At 30.4% G+C, this 21343-nt stretch overlaps 1 long non-coding RNA gene and 1 other non-coding gene across 2 annotated transcripts; one reads left to right on the forward strand and one right to left on the reverse strand.

The window, feature by feature from the left end:
• Nucleotides 1-82: 82 nt before the first annotated feature.
• On the reverse strand, nucleotides 83-154 carry Trnad-guc (transfer RNA aspartic acid (anticodon GUC)). Its single transcript has one exon. It is a non-coding gene; the product is annotated as a tRNA-Asp (tRNA).
• Nucleotides 155-13164: 13010 nt separating this feature from the next.
• LOC149877843 (uncharacterized) lies at nucleotides 13165-17292 on the forward strand. Its single transcript, XR_016447862.1, has 5 exons — nucleotides 13165-14297; nucleotides 15082-15135; nucleotides 15214-15545; nucleotides 16436-16593; nucleotides 16714-17292. It is a non-coding gene; the product is annotated as an uncharacterized LOC149877843 (long non-coding RNA).
• Nucleotides 17293-21343: the final 4051 nt, after the last annotated feature.

Below are 21343 nucleotides of genomic sequence, written 5' to 3' on the forward strand. Positions count from 1 at the left end.
CAATTATGTAATATATAAGCTGAATTTAAATTTTTTTTAGTCAAAAAGTTACTCGTTATAAATGAAATTACTAAAAGATACCCTCCCCGGCGGGGAATCGAACCCCGGTCTCCCGCGTGACAGGCGGGGATACTTACCACTATACTACCGAGGATATAAAGATTTGGAAAATTTTTTAAAATATATATAATTAAAATAACGTCTTCTTTTTTTTTTTTTTTTTTCTTTTTTTAAATCTAATTTAAATTAAAGAACGTCGTTAAGCAATTAATTATAATTGGTTTTCATTATGCTACCCTGATAAAAACCCAGAAAGCTTTTTATTTACGTCTCCTTTGAATTAACTTTCTTTCAGAATTGGAAAATTTTTTCCATTATAACCCATTTGTAAATAACAATTATATTTCTTGTAATACGTGTAATAGAATAACCTTATAGAAAATCATTGATAAAGCAATCCAGGACAATATCCTATCAACTTTTGGTATTCTGCAGGGGTTGAACTTCTTTAAAAATTTCCATTAAAGAATTTTTTTGTCTCGGAAACTATTTTTCCATCTTAAAACTGAGCACGTTGAGATAAACATCTGCCTAAAAAAGATACGAAAAAACAAAGTCAGCTCTTCAGTTTTTAACTCAATTTTTATGACTTAAGGACAACGTTTTCTTTATCTTCGTTTGGATTATTAGGATTTTATTTTTTCTTTAGATTTGATGTTTATACTTCTTACTCAATAATAACCTCTCGTAACACCTCTAAAACTCTTGGCCAAAATGTCTTCTTGTTTTAGATTTATTCTCAACTTTCTAAAATCCTTTTCTTTCTCTTAGAAAAGCTTGTTTTTCTTCTTCTTCTACCTCTTCATCTTCGTTCTTCTCTTTCTGTTATTTTTTCCTTTTCCCTTCTGTCTCTTTGAGAAATATCCTAAACTTTCTCCTCTTTTCTTTTACTAATTATTCGCAGATGTTTCCTAAATTAAATAACGTTTTAGCAAGGGCATAGACGATAATTTATCTGACATTTTTCCCCGTGAACTTTGGGAAGTCAGACGAGAAAACTTTGGTTATTTTTAAAAAATGAATAATGGCGAAATATAATAACGGTTCGCAAGTTTAAGGACGGGGGTAATAAACCTTTTTAAAAATCAATTATTAAAAATCAACTATTTTCAACCAATTATCAACCATTTTGCCAAATATACAGCTGCGGACAAAACTACGTGAACGATTGCAAATAGTTTTTTTTTATGAAATTTTCAATGTCTTAAAATAAGTTTATAGTTTAATACTATATATGGTTGGATAGAGCGTTTTTTGCTCTATAAGACTGTGTAAAGTGTATTCTCTAATAATTTGTTTAAAATTAAACATATCTAAATGTTCAAAAAGCATCAAATATTTTGCGCGACAAAACCACGTGAACGATTATACAAACGTAAAAGAATAATTTTACTAACATCAACAAATAATAGATTCTAAAAAAAAAACAAACATTAATATTTAGTTGCATAGCCTTTAGAATCGATAACGGCCTTGAACCGTCTTGGCACAGATTCTACAAGAGTTTCTAGTAACTGTTTTGGTAATGCCTCCCATTCATACTGTACGGCTCGAAAAAGTTCATCCGGTTTTTGAAATTTGCAACCTCCCAAGCGTCGCTCAACTTCAATCCATAAATTTTTGATTGGATTTAAGTCGGGAGATTGGGCAGGCCACTTCAAAACCATTATGCTATTATTTATGAGCCAATTTTTTACAGTCAAAGCTGTATGTTTAGTGTCATTATCATGTTGATAAACCCAATTGTGAGGCATTTTTTCTAAAGCGTGTGGCAACATTTGATTAGATAATATTTCCCTGTACTGTAGTTGGTCCATTATACCGTTTACACGGTACAACGGACCAATTCCAGCCCAGGAGAAACACCCCCAAACCATTATATTGCCACCCCCAAATTTTACAGTTCCTATTGTATACTCTTTTGCAAATCTTTTACCTACTGGACGCCTAACATAACCTCGACCGTCGCTGCAAACCATGTTAAATTTACTTTCATCCGACCACAAAACTGTTTTCCAATTTTCAACAGTCCAGTTTAAGTGATCTTTAGCGAACTGTAGGCGATCTTTGACGTGCCTGGGCTTAAGGAATGGTTTCTTTGCAGGTGTGCTTACGTTTTCCATGCCTGTTTGCAGACGAATTTCAGGGGCTGTCAAATGTGGATTCTCAAGAGATTTTCGCACAATTTTTCGATCAGTACTAAAAAATAAAATGTTAAACATTAAAATTAACATTAACATTAATATTATTAAGATTAAATATTAAAAAAAATAAAATTAAAGGAATATTACCGCTTATCCGTAATACGTGGACGACCACCTTTCTTAACGATCTTTTTGCTCTTTTCTCGGTGTATAATTTTATGTATTCCACCTTTTGACATCTTCGCATGAGCTGCAATTTGCCCAATGGACCATTTTTCTTCTTTGCGCAAACGCAAAACCAAGCTTTCAATTTTTGAATCAGTTTGACGAACCATTATAGTTTAATTTTTTTAATTTTTTGATGTTAAACAGAATAATCTTGAGAAATTTAAATGATTGTAAGTTCTTAGAATACCAAAACCACATGAACGATTTTTAAAAGCACTGATTTCGATGTGAATATAATATAATTTGCATCAAAAATGACGCTTTTATAAATCGTTCACGTGGTTTTGTCGCGCAAAATATTTGATGCTTTTTGAACATTTAGATATGTTTAATTTTAAACAAATTATTAGAGAATACACTTTACACAGTCTTATAGAGCAAAAAACGCTCTATCCAACCATATATAGTATTAAACTATAAACTTATTTTAAGACATCGAAAATTTCATTAAAAAAAACTATTTGCAATCGTTCACGTAGTTTTGTCCGCAGCTGTAAATATACGTCGAATATATTTTGTAAACCCGTATTTTATACTTTCAAATTAATATTTTTCAGGGCCTGTTGGTTGGCAAACAAAACAATCTATGCCATTGCTGAGAGCTATTAAAGCTTCTTTTTGGTAATCCTTCAAAGATTTAATAAAAAATAAATCACAAACTATTTTAAAAGCATACTCTAAATTACCCTTTTCGTTTGTCATATTGCTTCTGAATAGTACTGATAATTTAATTAACTAAACTTTGGCGCAACATTTAATAAACCCCCCGAAACATTACGATATTTCATTAAGATCAAAGAAAAGCCGAAGGAACATATTTGTTCCAAAGTTTTCTCATCTGACTTCCCAAAGTTCACGGGAAAAAAAGTCAGACGAATTATCCTCTAGCAAGGGCAATGAATTTTATCTTCAAGCTCGTTTAGTACTTTTGTTTCGACTTCTAAGTCATGGTTCGCTAAAGAAGGTTTTGACAGTTATCTTTTAATTAACTTTTGTCTATGTTCTTGATTTGTTGGTAAAATTCATATTTACAAAACTGTCGCAAGTCTTACTAATTGAAATATTATCATTCGTCATGTAAATACAATTTAACTCCCGGTCCCGTTTTTTTATTGATAAAAAAAAAAAATCAAAAATCTCAATTTTATGGCTGAATCATTTTTCATAAAATAGTGTGCATCTTGGATGACGGCTTTCTCTCACTTTTCATCGTTCAAATAAATAATTTATTTGAGTCAAGTACAAATTCAAATCTATGATTATCATTTCTTTCCTTTTCCATCCTCTCTTTAGTGCGCATGAGTTTCAAACTGCTAAAGCATAATTACAAATCCTGACATCAAAGCAATAGTAACTAACTGGTAATAAACATGTTTTGCAGCGTTAACGCAAAGCCGTTATTCTAAGAGTTTATGAAGCGTCAATAAAATATTCCATAATTGACAGAAATTCATAATTGATGTAAGCTGTTTTTTTTTTTTTTTAAATTAATTTAAAACAAATCGTGCAAAAATGGCGCTCGCCATCTTTTTAAGTAATGGTAAATATATTACCACAAAATATTTAGGTAACATTTTGCTAAACTTTCAAGCGGGCGCGCATTATATTTTAATACAAGCGGGCACGCGCCTTAGATTTCACATTTTACAGATTACAGCAAATATTTATTATTTTCTTTATATTTAGAGTTACTTTTCACTTAGTAATTAAAGTAAGAACAACAGTGTTCTTTCATAAGAGAATATGCCAATTGTTTCAAGAACAGCCTTCTGTGCAATTTTATGTCATACTGGTAAGCAAAAGAATATTAAATTTTTGAATTGTTTCCACATGTTCATAATATTCATAATAATTCAGAATATTTATAAGACTATAAAAAACTGCACGAGAACATCGTCTAATTTTTCTCGAAACAGGAAATGTAGAGCGCATTTTATAAAAATACAATTCTCCTAATAGTCGTGCGCCGCACAGTGAGTCAGAAAGGTGAAAAACCGGGAAAAATGATATAACCATATAAACATGTGATACGTCAATTCTAATATTTTTGGGTCCGCAAATTTAAATTCATTTATTAGAAATAAATTTTACGCGTACCCAAGACGCGTGTCACGAGCGTGTAAGAGTCTCAGTGCTATTTATGCGCGCAAAAACGATTTAAATAAAAAATTTGGATTCCTCGATCGCATATATTCTATAATCCCACGTATAAAATCTATACCACGTATTTTTTAAATAAACTTTATGTGTATCTAAGGCGCGCACTACTCACGCATATGCATATTAAAGTCTTTACGCGCGCACAAAGATTACTTTAAATAAAAAAATTGAGTTTCTCAAACCAAAACGCGCACTTATACTAATTAAAATATAAAATTTGGATTCAAAAAACCAAATACCATATTATCTAATCGTACTATTCTATGACCAAAACAGAAAATGTAAAAGCTATTATTAGAAAAACAGCTTTATTTAGCATCAGGGGGAAGTGGTTTTCCATTTTCAGATAAGTGATTTTTGAAACTAATGCAGTTAATGAACTTGATGTTTTCAGGGGTTGCCTTCTGCTATTTACCTCAAACTCTACCAGTCAATTCACTTGAAATTTAAGATGTTCTTCTTCATTTCTGATCAGCTCTTTCGTTTCCTTTTGATATTGGAAATGTAGGGGTTTACAATAATGTGTACAAGAGGGCTTTTTATTCAATTATACTGTTTCATTCATGCTCGTTGATTTGAGAGGAACAAAAGCTGTCTGAAAAAGACTTTTCTTGTTAACCTGGGCCATTATTTTCATCAGCATATTTTTGTTTATACACACTTTGGAGATACCATCAAAACCCCTTTAAACGTGAAGTACGCCTTCAAACTTTCCTCCACTCTCAGCAAATATTATCATAGTCTTTGCATTCAGCAAAAGTTAGTATCATTGTCATGGTATGATTAAACATACTCTATAGAGGAGTTGAAGCAGATCTTTCTGTCAGAACTACACCCTCAGGAGAACATTTCTGTCTTTCATTCTTAATTTCATGAAGTAAAGGATAAGTATCTGCATTCTGTATTATGGATGAATTTCTGATAACTTGATACTATTCATCGGAAAGATCACACTGAAGTTAAAGCTCAAGGCATTTTCATTTTTATTGGAAAACTAACCTCTATGCTTTTAATTTTGCCAGGATTTGTAGCATTTTTCAAAAACAAAAAAACAAAAACATTTCTATGTAGAATTTCTAGAGGTTTTTCTTATTGATGCAAATGCCAATGCTTCAGCAGGATATTCAGCCTAGTTGGTAACCATAAGCAAGATGATTTATTACCACCTTAGGTGTTTTGCTTCCCTCACTTAGATTTTATTTTTGGTAGATATTTTGTTTGTTAGGTGAAAAATCACGTGATATTTTGTTTGTTAGGTGAAAAATCACGTGATATTTTGTTTGTTAGGTGAAAAATCACGTGATATTGGACACTCTTTTTTCTTTTCTTCTTGATATAAAATTTTTTTTTCTCTTTTTTTTTTTAGCCACTAAAAAGTTGAAAAGTCAAAAATATAAGCACAGTTTTTTTCCATCTTTATCACCAATCTTTATGCCCAATTTGATTTTTCACCTCGTTTTCCACTAACACTAAATTTCACCCTATTCACCACTTACACTAAATTTCACCTCATTCACCACTTACACTAAATTTCAATATCACATTAAAGCCCAATCTATTGTCATGTCACCATTTTTTTTTGTTATCAACACCACCATATTTTAAACTCCTAAAAAATTATGAAGTCGTTGAAAATAACAAAAAAAACTTTTTTTTTCATAGATTTTTAGTGTAAGTTTTTGAAAATCGTTTGAAAGTAAAATTTAAAACTCGTTTTATTTGAAATATCTTTTATCCACGTCAGTTTTTAACTATTGCTGATTATGTATTACTTTACTGTCTATTTTAGTGTACCATAAAGACAATATGATATTTAAAGTTTCGGTGCGACAATTTTAATTACAGAAATGCTTTTCTGGCGTTTGTCGCAGCAAATGATTTATACATTTGCTGCGACAATTTCATTTACGCATTTGTTGCTACATATTTGAATTTTTCAATATTGAGAATTACCAGCCAATTCAAGTCCTCCTTGGACAAAGTTGAACGGTGAAAGTTCTATACCTTCTTCAGCACAATGAAAGAGCTTTCAGCTGTAACTAATGATGCAGGTAAAGTAAGAAATATGTGCAATTCAACACAAATGTTTAGAAAGATTGAGAAAAATCCAAGTTTAACATCTCCTATGGAATATACCCATTTCGGAATGATAAGTTTTTTAAACGATTCCCTTAAAATGGGTTTGGCGTATTGGCATATCGGCAACTAATCGGCAGCAGAGTAAAGGTCTTCATTATTCAGAATATTGAATTGCAATTGGAGTCCATATAGGGTGCAGATTTGTCTCTGTGATTTGAATTCACACTGAAGGCCAGACACTGAGAGTGCAAACAAATTCAAGGGATGAAATGATTGTCTCTGCAACCAATATGGACTCTTTAGCAGATCTATTGACAAAAGCAATTCTACCTAAATGGACTTGTCTCTTAAAAAGATCTGCTTCAATATTCCCAGTACCACTCCGCGAGATACAGCTAATAATGCATTTCCATTACGCTTACTCACCAAAACTCTTCCAAATGATGAAAAATGCAAAACAGACTGGTTAAACCCGTGTTTAGAGAAACAATCTACATAGTTTGTACAGTGCTTTATTGTCAATAAAGTTAATGCAAATCTGACATTTTTCAGTGCCCAATGTGGACTTTTTCAATTTGACATATAAATAAATGATTAAGCGAAAAAATGAAAAGTTAAAACAACAACTAAGAAAAGTCGTACACACGGAGACTTAGGGGTTATCCATAAAGTACGTACGCCAAAAATTTTGAAATATTGACCCCCCCTCCCCCTGTTGCCATGCGTACTATTAGTCTCCTCCCCTCTTTGAAAAGTACGTACGCTTTTGAAGTACACCCCCCCCCCCCCCCTTCTTTTTTCTCTTCATGAGTTGAAAAGTTAATTTTTATAAAAAAAAAATATTATTTAAGAAATTTAAATATTAGGGATTGTTCGTAACGTACGCTGCGCATGAGTAAAAATAATAAGTCCCCAAAAAGTGTGATGTTCTTTGAAACGAACACTTAATGATATTGTTGATGACATGCCCTACTTGAAATCGAAACTTTCTAAATTCAATAGAGAAAAAAATGGTAGACCAGCTGTAATTGAAGATCAGCCAGATCTTCTTTATGCCATCGTTAACATTGCATCAATAGGAGCCGCTGCTAGTGATCGACGAAGATCGCAGGAGTTACGTTCATGTAAGACACTTGATGACTTAAATAAAAGCCTACTAAAACTGGGTTATTGTTTTTGCGATCTGCAACATATTTAAGACTGATGCCTAAGCGATCAAACACACTTGAGGGAATACGTCACATTAACGGGTGACAACTAAAAAACGAGACTGGATTTAAAGACACATATCTTCTCAAAGGAATAAGATTTTAAAAATAGGAAAACTGTTTTAGAAGGTATTTTTATTCTAGTTTTTAAATATTTTATGTATTTTTAGTTTTTATAGAAAAATGAATAAAAAAATAAATTCAAAACAAGAAGAGATTAGAAAACGTGTGTATGAATTTTATTAAAATTACAAAAATGCTGGTAAAAAGTTCACTTATGACCACTTTAAAGTTGAGAATATACCTAAAAGTACTATCTACAAGATAATTAAACGTGCTGAAAGTGAATCTGGGTACCAAAGAGTTCAAGGAAGTGGAGTAAAAGCTAAAAAAATGACTAGGACAAAAATTGAAAGGCTCAAACTCATATTTGACCATAAAGACGGAGTTTCTCAACGACAGGCAGCTAAAAAGTTCAACTGCACTCAGCAACACATTAGTAAAACATTAAAAAAAAGAACAAATATTAAGTCAAGAAAAAAAATGACGATTCCAAAACGCTCTGACCAGCAAAAAGCAGCAGCTAGAACTAAGTGCAGTCGATTATGTCAGAAATTCAAAAATCGTAAACCAATCATTGACGTTGAGTCTTATTTCACGTTAAATCACTCCAGTATCAATGGAAATAATATATTTTATACTAGTGATGTAAAATCTACTCCATCTACAGTTAAATACCAAACAAAACAAAAGTTTCAAAAGAAATTACTTCTATTAATTGCTTTTTCTGAAAATGGAATTTCTTGGCCTTATTTTGTACCAAGTGGACTGGCTATAAATCAAAAAATCTATTTAAACAAATGTATTAAGAAGAGACTTATTCCATTCATCAATAAGTATCATTCAGAGGTGCATATGTATTCTGGCCAGATTTAGCATCATCTCACTATGCAAAAACAGTAATCATGTACCTAAACAAGGAAAACGTGCATTATGTTGAGAAAGCGGATAACCCTGCAAACTTGCCAGAATGTCGTCCTATCGAAAATTTTTGAAGTATTTTGAAAGGCGTTGTCTACAAGAATAATTGGCATGCAGAAAATCTTAAAAAATTATGTTCTAGAATCAATTATTGCCTTAATAAAATTGATATTGAGCTCATACGGAGCCTAGCTCAGTCTATACCAGGCCTAGTTGATAAAGTCAGAAGAAATGGTTTAATTGAGAACAACTGATTATATATATAAAAACTAGAATAAAAATACTTTCTGGAACATTTTTCCTTTTTGTTTTATCCTACTTCTTTAAAGAGATATGTGTCTTTAAATCCAGTCTCGTTTTTTAGTTGTCACCCGTTAAGACAGTTCCTGTGAAATTGATCAGAGCTGATAATACAGCCCGTGATAGGCATATCGATGCTGAATTTACATTTGCGTGCATGCAATACATGGATGAAATTTGTTCAATGTTTGGTCCAGATTCATGCTTTTATTTAAGTCTAGACGACAAAGCCAAAACACCTTTAGGATTAGCAGCTGCAACAAAACAATCACCAATTTTGATGCATCTTGATTATCAAGTACGTTTGCCATATCATGATTTTTTAGTGGCTTCTAGACATAAAATTATACCGTCTGTTTATGCAGCTTGTATTATCGATCCAAACAAATTTGCTGACGCAGTGTCATATTCTGGACCAACGTATATTGCTGTTACATCTATGAAGCATGATAGCAGCACTGCTTTTACTCATGGCCGTGATTTGGAGCGTCTTGTTTCAATTGAAAATTCTAAGCTTCACATTTGTACTCCGGAAGGTCAGGTAAAACCTATATTTGTTGTTGCATGTGATGGAGGCCCCTGATGAAAATCCAAGGTTTCTCAAACCATTGAGAGTTGCAATTGCAAGATTTGTAAAATGGGATTTGGATGTCTATCTAACAGGAACTCATGCACCTCATTATTCAGCATATAACAGGGTTGAACGGCGTATGGCTCCGCTGAGTCGAGAGTTGGCAGGATTGGTTTTACCACATGATCATTTTGGGACACATCTAAATGCATCTTGAAAAACAATTGACGTTGATTTAAAAAAAAAATTTTGCTAAAGCTGCAGAAACTCTAGCTTAGGTATGGTCGGATATAATAATTGATAACTATTTTGTTTGTGCTGAATATGTTGAACCTTCCCAACTGTCACCAATACCTGAGCAAGTTTCAAAATGGATTGAAAATCACGTGAGACAAAGTCAATATTTCTTAATGATTGTTAAGTGTGATGTTCCGAATTGCTGTAAACCTTGGCAAAGTTCCTAAAAAAAATATTTTCCTCAACGTTTTTTACCAGGTCCAGTTGTAATGTCTCATGGTGCTGAAGGAACTTTTATTCCTGAGCCAAAGGTAGCACGAAATATTCCTAAACCTAACTTTTCTTCTTTAGCGCAGCGCTCGGGATACATAGGTTCAAAAATTTCGATGGAAGCTTCCTTTGATTTGTACTGCCCATTAATTTCACAACAAGAAAAAGATCAAAGAACTTACAAAGCCTGCAAAATTTATCACGCTTCTAATGCAAGTGTTAAGTGTCACAAATGCGTGCTTGAAAACATAATCAACATTAATTCTGAGAAAAATAAAAATGAAAATGAAAACAAAGATGCTCATTTAACAGAAAATGAAAGTAATTCTGATCAAATTCATGTCATCAAAAACATATTTGATTGGGTGAAATCACTCTTTGATTTAGATAGATCACCAACAATTTAAATTAGTTGATTGATGAAGACTATATTAATAATTTTGTTTATAAAATATTAAAACGATGTTTTGAAACCTATAAAGATAACAGTTTTTTTTAATTTTTGATAACTTAAAAAAAAATTATTACCCTGCTTTTAAACACAATCTATACTTTAAAGGTACCAAACAAACATTCACACCACTGATCTCTATAATAACTGGATAGCGCAACTTCGAGCAAAACTTCTTATTTTTTGACGCCAAAATCGCCATATTGGAAAGCCCCAAAAATTTTAATCCCGTAAGCTTTAAGTTCTGTTTTTCGGCTTATCGCTTTATCGCTTTATCGCACATATCAGATTTCATTGTTCTGGGGCTTTCCAATATGGCGATTTTGGCGTCAATTTTGATATTAGAGATGCGCTATCCAGTTATTATAGAGATCAGTGATTCACACCAGTTTGTTGATTTTAAAAGTTTCCTGTTTGCCAGCAAAAGCGATTAAAGATCAACTACATAAATCTTTCAACAAGCCTTTTTTGTTTTATTTAGTGAAAATGATCTTTTAAATGATTGCAAAGTAATACACTTTACTGTCACGATGATGTTCAGAGTTAAAAATTTTCTAACACTAAATTGATTGCTTGCATTTTTTTAGGTGAAATACTTTTTAAAAATTTATAACCTCCAATTTTCTCAAGCTTATTAGTTTATTATATTTATCAAAAAAATTACCCGAGATAAGATGATGCAATTTTGTTACATGACATTTTTTATATTTAAGAATTAATAACTATGTTTTCATAGAAAAAGAATTTTCGTATTTATATAAGATTGAGCACAAATGTGTTTCCTCGCGGTAATTAATTTCCTACTTTAATTGCGATAAAGCAACATAGGCGGAGGGTGTATAAACATTAAAATTTTGGAAAAAATACTCTAGGCATGCGATGATCAAAACAATTGTTTTGACCATCGCAAACAAATCCTTTTGAATATTGCATGAAAATACAATAATTGTGTATTATCATTAAAAATTTGCCTATTCCTTAATTACTAATAAACGTAACCAAGCATGTGAGGTGTTACATTTATAAAACGCTTTAAACGATAACTATAAGGTGCCAAATAAAGGTTCCTGCCCGTTTATTTGGAACTAAAAAACCACAACATTTTAACCAATCCCATTAAAACTTATTACGTTTTTATTGTTAAATTTAAATTTCTCTTTCTAATTTTTAAGCTCCTTTAGTAAAAATAAATTTAAAGTTTCCAAAAAAAAATTGTAATTAGATCTTCTGTAAGGGTAAGTATACTTCCCTTCCTCCCCAACTGTCATGTCATAGTGACGATCATGGTTTTATTATTTAGAAAAAATTATTTATTTGTCATTATATTCAAAAATATCTAGTAATTTATTTAAAAAAATCTAGTTATAAATAAGTATTTGTTAGTGGTGATAAGTTTAAAAATATAAGCATTAACTAAGAAAAATTACTTTTAAACTAGTGCGTACGAACTTTTATATTCAACCCCTTCCTCCCCCCCCCCCCATACGCTTTCGTACGCTTTTTGAAGATCCCCCCTCCCCCCTATGAGCGTACGTACTTTATGGACGACCCCTTATTCAACCTGGCATCTAAATAATTGATGAATAAATAACGCAACCGTAATTAACCGAGTGACTTTAAATATGCGTTATTGTCTGAATTAATGTATTGTCATTTGTATGAGTTAGTGTTAAGAGAATATATATCGATGAGAAATAGTTGAGAATATTTATTTATCTTTTTGTTTGCATTTCGATTAAGGCAATATTATTATTACTTTATGCGTTAATATTTGTTATTGAAAAGTCTGATGCTCCTACCTCGCTTCTACCATATCTGCACTACTATCACACTCAAATCACAGTTTTTATTACACTATTCTGCGTCACGCTACCATTACACTTACGTAGAACCAACGGCACCCAAAAGAAAATTAATTACAAACCGCTCCATCATATCACAACATTACACATTTCTACACACTCAACATCTGCATCACTCTCTAAATTGCACTAAATAATAAACCTAAAAAATCACAAACCCCCCCTCCCCTCACATTAGCATGAGAACAAAAGTCAGTAAAGCAGCAAGAGATTTTCTATTAAAAGAGCTTACTGCTGGATGAAGATTCTACGGAGAATACTTGATGACGTACTATTTTTTTCTGAGCGTAGATTAGTATTCTTCGGCTCTAGTAATTAAACAGGAGATGCAGAAAAAAGGAACTTTTTAGGGATATTTGAGCTTCTCAGTTCTTGACACACTTTTGTTTGAACACGGGGAAAAAATTAGCAAATTACAACAAAGTCAAAAATGCGTCCAAGTTACTTTAAACGTGAATACAAAGGGAATTTACTGATTTCACTGGCTCCATTGTTCAGTCAGGTTTCTCTTATTTCGTAATTTCTCAAAAGTCCAAAATATAAATAGTGCATAGCTATGTACCAATCCCATCATGCTAAAAAGAAAGGACGCTAATAGGTAACACGGTCGTTTACATAAAGCGAAACAGCGCTGTTATTATGCGCATGCTCCAGAAACAGAAATCGAAAGCGATGTAAACATGAAAAAATTTATGATTTATCAATAGTGGCAATCCTAACGTTTTCTCAAATAATTTTACAAATAGAAATCTTCTTAAAAAAATATAAATTGGGATAGTTTCTATAATAAGCAAAGTATACATATGCCTTAAAAAAACCTTGAAATTTAATTGCGCGCGAATGTTAAGAACTGAAAAAGCAGCTGTCGATAAAGGAAAAACTGAGAATTTTAAAGTCAAAATAAAATAAAATCTGATCGTAGAATTTCCAGATTTTTTTTTTAATACTGAAGTTTAGTCTATATACAACATAATAAAGCAAGTTTTACTAATCATTCAATTTTTTTACTTTACGTTGATGGCTTACAAGTGATGACAATATTGCACTGCTTTTGGCTGATTCTAAACTATGTACAAGTGCCACAACTCAAGGAGCTAGCGTTGTTTATAAATTCGTATTCTCTAAATAGATGCTGAAACCTGGTCTGGAGATGAAAATCTGGTTGAAAATACTTCTTTAACCTTTTACAAAGAAGAGAATGGAAAGTTTGAAATAAATCTAGCACCTTAGGGTTATGTAAAAGATCTATCAACACATATTCTCACACATCTTGATTCACTAGAAAGGTCTATAGTTACCTAAGCAAAAATTAAAATCTTTAGAAAAAAAATTAGTTTAGCAAATGTAGCATATGTCAATTTGCAAATGACATATGCTATACTCTTACATTAAAGCAAGTTTTAACATTGCTAGTGTAGCTTACAGCATTAAAATAAGATTTATATAATATGCACATCTTTGAAAGTTGCCAAATTATTTATATTTTTGTTTTTATGCAGCTGTAATAGTGTTTTACATCAGAAGCTCATTCCTAAAAAAAGATATTCAAGTTAAAATTGTAGGAGATTATGTTGGAGGAAGTTTTAAGTTGAGCTACCAGATTATTAATACTTTAAATCTAAATAGCTAAAAAAAAGTACTACCATTTTCAACATTTTTTAAGGCAAAGGACTACAGAGTCAACATCAAAGTACCCATGGCATTATGTCAAGAACAAATAGAAGACCTGCGAAGAATGAAGTAAATGTAAGAGAAACAAGTAATATATATATATATATATATATATATATATATATATATATATATATATATATATATATGTATGTATGTATGTATGTATGTATGTATGTATGTATGTATGTATGTATGTATGTATGTATGTATGTATGTATGTATGTATGTATGTATGTATGTATGTATGTATGTATGTATGTATGTATGTATGTATGTATGTATGTATGTATGTATGTATGTATGTATGTATGTATGTATGTATGTATGTATGTATGTATGTATGTATGTATGTATGTATGTATGTATGTATGTATGTATGTATGTATGTATGTAAGTATGTATGTATGTATGTATGTATGTATGTATGTATGTATGTATGTATGTATGTATGTATGTATGTATGTATGTATGTATGTATGTATGTATGTATGTATGTATGTATGTATGTATGTATGTATGTATGTATGTATGTATGTATGTATGTATGTATGTATGTATGTATGTATGTATGTATGTATGTATGTATGTATGTATGTATGTATGTATGTATGTATGTATGTATGTATGTATGTATGTATGTATGTATGTATGTATGTATGTATGTATGTATGTATGTATGTATGTATGTATGTATGTATGTATGTATGTATGTATGTATGTATGTATGTATGTATGTATGTATGTATGTATGTATGTATGTATGTATGTATATATGTATGTATGTATGTATGAATGTATATATGTAGTAGTCTTACTGATTTCAAAAAATACATATATGAAGTTTTTATATATCTAGGGATATCAACATTTTGGTGATTATGACTTTCTTTGTGCACTTTATGGTATTTCAGTGAGTTATTATACAATTTCACTAAAAGTTAATTTAACTTTTTAAAATTATAATTCATACACAAACATTTGTATCTAGGTTTCTTTACCAACTCTGCACATTGTTATTTGGATTTATCTTAAATATTTCAACATGTTTGTAGAAGAAGCCCATGAAATTGCATATTTTAGTGGTGTCAAAAGGAGCATTAAAGAATAATAGCAGCATCTGTTTTGAAAAATGTCATGAACTTATATCTAAGCAAAAACAACTGTCAGACCTTCAAAGTTCTATTTTTAATCTTGATGAAGAAATACAGCTGGTGGATGTTGCTATAGAAATGGCTAATTAATAATCCTGATAATGTGGAAAATATTCAGTCAATTTACTTCCCTCAACTTGATTTTCTAAAGAAAAGGATAAAGGAAATGGTAAGCATTTTTTAAAATGTGGCATTGACAACATGATAATGTTAAGTTCTGTTTTTTATAGAACTATTTTTCTGCTTTAAAGTGGTACTAGGCTATAAAAACTAAAACTGTTAATCCTTTGGTTATCAGTGTAATATTTTACTAAATACTTGTACAATGAAAAAACTTTTAGCGTAAATAAATAAAAAAATATTAATGTGCCCATAAACATGCAGAGTCAGCAATTAATATGCAATTTTAACTGCATTTTTAAACAATAATTTCTTCTTAATTAGTGATAGTTTGAGTCTAAATTTCTGCAAAAAGGTTAACATGTTGGTAAAGGGAATTGATTGGAATCATCAACATAGTATTTGTAGATGCAAAGCGGTGGCATTTTCAATAATTTTTTTTAATTTCATGGTTAAATCTGTGCTGTCTATATCATTATCTTAAGAACAGCAAACTGTAAAAACCTTATTTTGGTCAAACCCCTCAAAAGTATAACCTGATAACCAGTGTGCGAATATTTTAGGTATAATCTTCAAGTAGTTAAAAAGATATCCTTGTTCAAAGTTGAAAAACTCAGAAAGCAAGAAAACAAAATAAAATCTCTCTGAAACATTCAAGACACATGTGAGTTATCATTACAAAAACATTTTCTTATGACTGACATTTTTGCTCATTTTTTTACTATGAAACATATAAACATTATACATTTTTGAAATCTACAATAAATATATTATTCAAATTTATAAAGTAAAAAAATTGGAAAAGTTTGATATCTTAAAGGCTAGTACCACCTTAAGCATTTTATATGTTATATCTGGATTATTCCTGACTAATGTTTCCTCGTGAAAACTACTATTTAACTAATCTTAATTTAAAAGCAATTATGTATTCTTTTATAGACAAAACAATGTAATACTCTGGAGCTTGAATATACACTGAAGAAAAGTGAGGACCATGCATACAACAGATTGAAGCTATATTGCAAAAACTGAAAGTTCAGTGACAAACATACCATGGAAAAAGTTTTATTGGAAATCATGTGTATAAAATACTTCAGGTTCCATTTCTTTTAGAAATGAATTTATTCCAAATCTGAAATATTATTGTTAATAACAATAATAACAAGTAATATAAAATCATGCAATATATCTTTTAAAGAGACATTTTTCTTTTTTAGAAAAACTTGATGCTAAAGTTACGTAATTCTATTCCAAAGCTTGTTTATGATGAAGGATTCTCTGGGACAAGTCTGCACAAGAAAGCAGTCGAAATCATTACAAAACATAAACTAGACTTTCATAAATTTGCTGCATGCTATAGCATATTCTACTCAAAAAATACAATTACAACAGAAATGTTAAATGAACTTAATAAGTTTTATTTGATTTTTTTCTTTCTGTTTATAACGAGTTTTTTAAAGTACTTTGGAATTTTATTGTGTTTATAGTTATTGAGGTTGAAGAGTATACTGAAACTACAACAATGATTAGCAAAATAATTTTGTTGATTTATGATGATTTAACTTATAAAGCTGGGATTAAAAGTACAACATGATTCATGTTGCTATCATTTTTTCTTTAGAAAAAAATATTGTTGAACTGATGCATTTTTATCGCACAACTTGGCCGTAGGCTTTAGTGCCTCCGAAGTTACACATGCTGGAAGATCACGCTATTCCATTTTTGAAATAATGGGGCACTGGCTTTGGATTTTTTGGCAAAAAAGGTGGAGAATCAATTTATCTTGAGTTCAAAAATTTAAAGCGTATTTATCAATCTATCCCTTACCCAACAAAGCGGTTAAAAATCATCCTAAAATTTCATCAGAAAACTAATCCTAAAAGTAGAGTCTTAATTCCAGAATCACGAAAAAGAAAGAGAAAAAACGAAAATTGTCACAGTTAAAAACACTTTTGGCAACAGAATTTTTCATTTCTTAATAATATATAGTTCCTTTTTTCTTTTATTTGTCTCTACTAAAGGCAAATAAAATGTAGTTATAATGGCTGATATGGTAATGCAGAAAAGTGCCTTTTTTGTCCAATAAAAAAATTGAATGCTAAAAACAGCCATAAGAAATAAATAGAAAAAGGTCTTCTCAAACTTTTTCAAGAAATTTGGCTAGATTTCCACGATTAAAAACCTAGAACGTAGGGTCCAAAAATGTAAACAAATTATGTGTAGTTAACCAGCCATCTTTCTCAACAACAAATATTAACGAACGTTTAGATGTTACTTCTCTTGTTTTAAGTGTTTTAGTACACAACTGGGTTATCGTTAAACTAATTTAAATTAAAACAGCAACAAAAAAAACCTATTTATATTGGAAAATATGCAAATACTTGGTTTCCAAAGAAAAATTATTTTCGTTGCTAAGGGCCGTAACCACTGATCTCTATAATAACTGGATAGCGCAACTCCGAGCAAAACTTCTTATTTTTTGACGCCAAAATCGCCATATTGGAAAGCCCCAAAAATTTTAATCCCGTAAGCTTTAAGTTCTGATTTTCGGCTTATCGCTTTATCGCTTTATCGCACATATCAGATTTCATTGTTCTGGGGCTTTCCAATATGGCGATTTTGGTGTGATTTTTTGATATTAGAGATGCGCTATCCAGTTATTATAGAGATCAGTGGCCGTAACCATTTTGAAAGCGTTAATTTTTTTCCGTAAAATTTGCGCATGCGTACAAAAACATAGCGCTTCCAAGAAAACTGCAAGAAAAGGAATTATTATTGGCTTATGTCTTATTATTGGTAATGATTTTTCCTGGTCAGGATTAAATTAACTTTTAGGTGCTTTTACGTAAAAGAAAATTTAGTTAATTACACAATTACCATACAAAAGTACTAAAGTACAAATGTTTAATATTTCAGTAGAAGATTAAAAAACAATAATAATAAGACACAATTAAAAAACTTAATTGTGTCTTATTAAGAGCAGCTGCTTCTGTTAAAATGCATATCATTTTATCAAATACATAAGTGTCAAAAAGCTATAATTCTAATGTTCAAGCCATTAATTATTTAGAAAAATTTTGATACACTATGTGATTAAATGAAAAAATATTTTTCATTTAATCACATAATTTATCAAAATTTTTCTAAAATAAAAGTTGCGATAAAACTTATTTGGCGCAAAACTGTGTAAAAGAAACCTTAAAGAGAAATATATAAGATAGAGGAAATGAATTCATTTAAAGAGAAATCACTGATAAACTTGATGGTTAAATACCCAGACAATCATACCTTATTAATTGATATAATCAATATGTTGATTATTAATATGAATTTGATAATTAACGGTGATTAACACAAAAATTAGCTTTTTACACTTAAATTCACTTTACATTTCAAATTACAATTATAAAAATATAAATAATATTTCAACAATATTATTTCAAATAAAATTTACCTTGTATATCAAAAATAAAATCAATGTAATCTTGGTTTTCAACTATATTGGTTACCAAAATTGAACCCATTGATGATGGATATTTTCAGACATCCATCTGGCAGGCCCCTTGCTTTTAAAATAGAAGGAACATAACACCTAATGACTAAAAAATGAGACAAAACTTAAATCAATTTATGTATGCTATTTATAATAATGCACTTGAAATAAATTAGTATATTTATAGGGAATTTAATACTATATTAAAATTATATTATAGTTTTAAAGTATTAATTAAAATGGCTCCGTATAAAACAAGTTTGCAAGAAGACCTAAGAAAACGCATTTGCCAATTTAGAAATTCGCATTTGGAAAAGCCAAAAATCTTCACAGTAAAACACTTTCTAGAGGAAGGAGCATCAAAAGCAACCATATATCGTGCTCTAGAACGTGTAGACAATAATTTAGGTTATTAACGAAAATAAGGAAGCGATCCAAAGGCGAAAAAAATGGACAAAAAGGACATAGACCAATTGAAAAAGGCATTTGATCATCATCACGATGTTTCACAACGTCAAGTAGCTTGAAGATTCGATTATGACCAATCGTATATATCTAAAATTCTTAAAAACAAGACGAATATTAGATATTACAAGAAGAAAAAGATTCCACATCGAAGCGAAAGCCAACTAGCTCGAATCAAACCTTTGTGTCGGTATATATATCACAATTTTAGGAATTTTGATTTTATCTTGGATGACTAATAATATATTACATATGCGAATACAACATTGGCTGGCAACGATAGGCTCTATTCTAGCGACGTGTCATCTACAACTAGCAACGTCAAATTCAAATGAAAGAAAAAGTACGAGGAAAAGGTGCTAGTCTCTTTGATTATATCGCCCAAAAAGACTTCAAAACCAATGTTTTTTGAAAGTGGCCAGGCAATCAACAAACAAGCATACATCGGATGTCTCCGCAAGTGGTTAATACCCTTCATTGATGAACATTATAAAAATGAAGAGTACTTGTTCTGGCCAGATTTAGCTAGCTCACACTATGCAAATGAAGTGGTTTCTTTTCTCGATGCCAATAACATCAAATACCTACTAAAGGTAAAAAATCCACCCAATGTACCAAAAGTTCGACAGATTAAGGACTTTTGGGGTCAGTTGAAACGCTTAGTCTACGAGGATAATTGGCAAGCAACAAGCATTCCTCAACTCAAACGGTGTATTGTGAATTGTCTAAACAAAATGGATCCGGAAGTGGCAAAACATTATGCCTCAATGACTTTAGTTCGTCTTGTTTGAATTGCTTTTAATGATGTTATTGAAAATCAATAAATATATTTTTTTAAAATCATATAAATGTTTATAAATTTATTTAAAATTAAATTTGATAGCAATTTAACTGTGGCTATAACAAAAATTTTAAAGTTGTCTCATTTTTTAGTCATCAGGTGTTATTTCTGGTAAAGTATATGTCCTTTACTAAACTTACTGTGTATTTCAATTTGTAAAGTAAGTCTAAAAAAAATTATATAAAAAGATATTTTCAAATTAAAAACATTGTAAAGATTACATTTTGTATTGCCTTTTATTCCTTTATAATAATTTATTATGACCATAGCGTAGGAAAAAATTTTAAGTAATTACTGAAAAAAGCACATGAAAATATTATCATAATAAATAACTGTACTGTTAAATCCACTGTTAATAAATGACATCAGCTGTTAATAAATGACATCATTAAATCAGCTGTTAATAAATGACACAACAAAACATATAATATTTTCCCTTAATTCATACCATATTTCTTATTTTAGATATTTGTTACTTCTATGCATAATTTTTTTTTTGTAGCATTTGACAGCTTTTTCTTTCTCATATTTAAAACTGGAGCTATAATAAAACGACAATAATATAAGCATAAAAAAGATGGGAAAGAATTAGTATCAAATTTAGGGGTGGTCACATGATTTTCTACATAGTAAACATAGTAGACATTTCCTATGGAAAACCCTCTTTAACTATAGCAATAAGTATAATAAATATATTAGCCAAACAGTGCAACACAATATGAAATTTTGTAATTAGTTTTATATTTTTGATTGATTACATTTAACACATTTTCTGTGGTATATATATATATATATATATATATATATATATATATATATATATATATATATATATATATATATATATATATATATATATATATATTACATTTATCACATTTTCTGATAGAAATGTGATAAATGCACACACACGCACACACACACACACACACACACACACACACACACACACACACACACACACACACACACACACACACACACACACACACACACACACATATATATATTAAGCCGTTAGAGCCAGTATCTTAATAATATATATAAG

Source organism: Hydra viridissima, unplaced genomic scaffold (assembly GCF_058129835.1).
Source record: "Hydra viridissima isolate aposymbiotic clone 2 unplaced genomic scaffold, HvirCarnegie_v1 scaffold_16, whole genome shotgun sequence".
NCBI classification, from domain to species: Eukaryota; Metazoa; Cnidaria; class Hydrozoa; order Anthoathecata; family Hydridae; genus Hydra; species Hydra viridissima.